This window comes from Penaeus monodon, chromosome 13 (genome assembly GCF_015228065.2).
Source record: "Penaeus monodon isolate SGIC_2016 chromosome 13, NSTDA_Pmon_1, whole genome shotgun sequence".
Classification (NCBI taxonomy): domain Eukaryota; kingdom Metazoa; phylum Arthropoda; class Malacostraca; order Decapoda; family Penaeidae; genus Penaeus; species Penaeus monodon.
This window is the reverse complement of record NC_051398.1, coordinates 40,878,884-40,883,883: the sequence shown is the minus strand read 5'-3', so window position 1 is coordinate 40,883,883 and position 5,000 is coordinate 40,878,884.

Here is a 5,000-nt window from a genome sequence, read left to right as displayed (position 1 = left end):
TACAATAATTTGATGCTGAGCGTGGTGTCAAGTAACACGACTGTGAAGGTCTAGCTCTTTCGTAATAACAATAACTTTGGCAGTCATTCAGCAGCCAAGTATAATTTTCATGACCTTGTTCAGTAACACTTTATGGGATTTGAGAGCATTTAGTGGCAACATCCTAAGAACCGGGGTCGTATAGTCTTTTATGGATCTAACAAGGGAAATGTACATCATGTCTAGGACTCATAGGGAGGCACCTTCATATCTGTTACTTATGTACTGTAATGGTCTTAAACGCACCAAGCAATGTTTCGTGATGTTTTGGACAATTTCTAAGGCGAAGCGAGAACTGCGTGATATGAAGTGGGGAGGAATTACCACATTACCAATATATCTATAGGTGTCAGTCTTTGCAATAACTTTTCCACCTGACCTTGCAATGTATGGTAGAACATCTGAAGAACATATCCCCTCCTCCTATCAAGGATCTGAATGAGAATGTCATCAGCATAGGATGTGACTCTGTATAAGGCCTCCCAACTCACCACCTAGTTTACAACGAGAGTGCATAACTATGTTAAATAGAGTAGGGGACAATATTTCCCCTTGCGGAGTACCTTACTATTGGGAACACTTTTGCTCTCCCAAGATATTAATAATTCTTTATCCATAGAAGCTTGTCCTTGACTCCTAAGAGTTGATTTATGGAGCACTGCAGTAGGGGAGGCTCTGTCGAATGCTCCCTTGAAATCTATGAAGGAAGAAGAATATGCATTATTTCGATAAACACAATTATGTTTGTTTTGTTATTTTCCTTTTTAGAAGCCAGAGAAAGATGGATGGATCTGTCCTTTGATCTGCTGGAGTAAGAATAATTCTTTCACAGTTTTTAGAGCTACAGGATGTCAGAGAAATCAGTCTATATTCATATGTACCTTTCTGATGAGCCGGATGATGTCATAAGTAATTAAATCAGGATTTTGCTAGTCTTAATGGGTGCAAGACATTTGTCATTTTTAATGGTAAATCAGCCTCATCCAAACGTTGGCATTGAGAGTCATTTCCATTTTCGTGTTTCAGTTTATGATAGCATTTGCTTATGGATAATGGGAGATTATCGACAGATAGGGATGGAAAGAGAGAGAGAGAGAGAAGAGAGAAACAACTTAAGCTTGAATATGCCGAACTAGTTTTATTTTCTTCTAAAAGGTGGATATATCGATCTATTAACCACACCAAGATACAATACCAATTCTCTGCCCCCCTCCTTCTCCCTCCTTACCCCTCCCTGTCCCTACCACCCCCTCTCCCTCCCCTCCCTGTCCTTTCCATCCCCTCTCCCTCCCCCTCCCTGTCCCTCCCACACCCTTTCTCCCTCTCTCTCTCTCTCTCTCTCTCCTCTCTCTCTCTCTCTCTCTCTCTCTCTCACCCATCCCCCTCATACTGCCACCCCAACCCCTCCCTCTCACTCCCTCACCCTCCCTCCTTGGAACCCACCGCCTCCCCTTCCCTCTCCCTCCCTCTCCTTCCCACACCCTCTACCTCTCCCACCCTTTCCCTCTCCCTCCCACTCATTCTCCCTCTCCCTCCCTCACCCTCCCACACCCTCCCTCCTTGGAAGACCCCCCCCACCGCCTGCCGAGACATCCCAAGGTGTTTAGAGGTCCAGCAGCGCCGCCTTTGAAGGCAGACTTGTAGTCCCAGTTTCATTAGCGAGACGTAAGGCCAGGGATTTGCCCTTTTTCTTCTTCTTTTTTTTTGGGGGGATGGGGGGTGGGGGGAAAGGGGGGAGGAAGGGTGGGGGTGATAGGAGGGATGTTTCAGGTGTATTTCGTGTTGGGTATGATGGACTGTTTATTTTGTTTTGTTTTTGTTTATGCTTTTGTTTTTTATTAGTAGTAGGCGCAGTGAGTAAGGAATTCAGCAGCATTCCATGTAATTGAATATTAGTAGTAGTGCTAATATGATAATTATCATTGAGGTGTATGATTATTGTTGCTATTATTGTTGCTATAATCCTTATGTGGTTATTATTATTATCATTAGGCCTGCCAATATCATTTTTATCACCATTATTATCATCATTATCATTATTGTTATTGTTATTGTTATGATTATTATCATCATCATTATCCTTATTATTATGATTATTGTTATCATTATCATTATTATTGTTGTTGTTGCTGTTATTGTTGTTGTTGTTATTATTATTACTATTATTATTATCATTACTATATTTATCATCATTATCAGTGTTGTTATTACTAGTATTATGATTAGTATTGCTATTATTGTCATTATTATTACATCATTACTATTATCATTATCTTTATTATTATTGTTATTATCATTATCATTATCATCATCATTGTTATTGTCTTTATTTTTGTTAATTATAATAAACATCTTTGTTTCATATGATAATTATTATAATCAGATTCATTTATCATAATATAATTTTTCCTCCCTTTCCTCTCGCTCCTCTTCTACTCAGTCTATCCATCCTTATATCTTTTTACGCTACCTCTCCTCTCTTCTAAGTTATCCCTTCTCTCTCTTTTTTTCTGCTCTACATCTACCTCCCTCCTCTCCTCCATTATCCTCTTCTCTCTCTCTTCTCTATATCTCTTCTCTCTTCTCCTATCATCTATATCTTATCTCTTCTCTCTCTCTTCTTTCTCTCTCTTCCCTCTCTCCTCTCTCTTCATCCTCTCTCCTCTCCTCTCTCTCTCTCTCTCTCTCTCCTTCTCTCCTCTCTCTCTCTCTCTCTCTCTCTCTCTCTCTCTCTCTCCCTCTCTCTGTCTACCCCCTGCCTGTCAGTCTATTTCTCCCTCATTTCTGTCACTATCACTCTCTCTCTCAGGAAAGAAGGAGAAATGAGAAAGAAAGAAAGAGAAATAGGAAAGAAAGAAGGAAAGTAGGAAAATATAAGGAAAAAGAAAAGAAGGGGAGAGAAAAAAAGATAAATGAAAAAAAGAAAAAGAAAAAAAAAGATAAATAAGAAATGAAAGAAAAACAGAAAAGAAGAAAAAAAAGAAAAGAAAAACATTAAAATAGATAATAAAAAAACAAAAGGAAAAAAATACTAAAGAAAGAAAAAACAAACAAACAAAAAGAAGAGAGAGAAATTTAATAAATGAAAAATACATTTACTTCAGTAGAATGAATAAATAAATAAAATATAAGATACAGATCGACACACCTCCTCCCCCCCCCCTCCTCCCACTCTCACCCCCCTTATTGCAAACGGAAAAAAAACAGAAAAAAATACTAATCCCAAAATTTTAAACAAAGGAAAACACCCCCACCCCCCACCCAAAAAAAAGACAAAAAAAAAAAAAAATCTTTAAGACGAAGCAGACCCGAGACTCCAGTGACTCGAGGACCAGCCACGCCACGAGAACCGGCGAAGGAGGGTTGTCTCGACCGCCTCGAGGGACGTGGAGATATGGGCGCCATCCTTCTTGGGGCCAAGTGTTGTGACCGGCAGCTCCGTCGCTCATTACCCCCGCTGTTCAGGCCTCGCTCACGCCCCCAGCCCTCGCCCTCGAGAACTCTCGCCTTCTCGCTCTCTTTTCTCTTTCTCTTTCTCTCTTTCTCTTTCTCTATCTCTTTATCTTTCTATATCTCTCTCTCTCTCTGTATCTCTCTCTCTCTCACTCTCTCTCTCTCTCTCTCTCTCTCTCTCTCTCTCTCTCTCTCTCTCTCTCTCTCTCTCTCTCTCTCTCTCTCTCCTTCTCTCCCTCTCCTTCTCCCTCTCTCTTTCCCTCTCCCTCTCTCTCTCTCCTTCTCCCTCTCCCTCTCCCTCTCCCTCTCTGTCTCTCATACCAAAATATCAGAGAGAAATATGACTTAAACGGCATATTCAAGCAACCCGATATGCAAATGCAAAGTGCACTGAGCAGGCAGAGAATTTATTGAAGAAATTTAGGTCGGTGATAGAGTACAAGGTATGGAAGACGATAAATAAAAATTATGTTGTTTATAAAGAACTTGAAAAAGATAATGGTGAAAGATATATTAGAAGAGAGATAACATATAAACAGATAAATACATAGAAAAGGTAATGATAATATGAGTACTAATTGTTAAGAAATGAGAGATAATGATAATAATAATGATACTAGTAATAATGATAATGATAATAACAATGATAAAGATGATAATACTAGCAATGATAACATAAACAATAAAAACAATAATAAGATTAATGATAATGATAATAATGACAATAATAATCTACAATAATGACGATACTAACAACAATGATAATAAAAACAATCAACAAATATGCTTTCAAACTGCAGAAGACCTAAATTATACAAGACGCCGAAGATACCATCAAATAAGAATTAAAGAAAAAAAATGATTAGGAAAATAACAAAAAAACAACAACAAATAAATCACACATAACGCCTGTATCATCAATATCTGTATGTACTGAAGAGATACTGGGTTATTTTCACATCTACCGGAAGTGAGTGTTATTATGATTCGTTTGAATGGAAGAGTCACGTCTACGTGTTGTGATAAATAAACATCAAAGAGATTGTTGTTATCATAATTATTTTTTACCGTTATGGTGTGGTATCGAAATTATCATTATAATGGTGGTGGTATTTATCATTATCACTTTACAATTTTTTCTATTGTTGTTGCTATTGGTACTGTAACTGTTATTACTGTGATAACTGGTATACTAAGATTGTCATCATCTTAATTGGTATCAATTATAATGTCAGTAGCTGTTTTACTGTACTACTCCTACCGTTCGTTGTTAAGTGCAATTGCACTCGGCACTGCAGTCGAGTGCACGCTCAAAGCCCGTCGTTCGTGTGTGTGTGTGTGTGTGTGGTTGTGTTTTGGGTGTTTTGTGTGGGGTTTTGTGTGTTTTGTTGTGTGTATGGGGTGTGTGTGTGTGTGTGTGTGTGTGTGTGTGTGTGTGTGTTCCTGCATACGTATTTGGATATTAATTTCACTGACTGAATAATGATGCGTTTAAAGATACTGCCTGA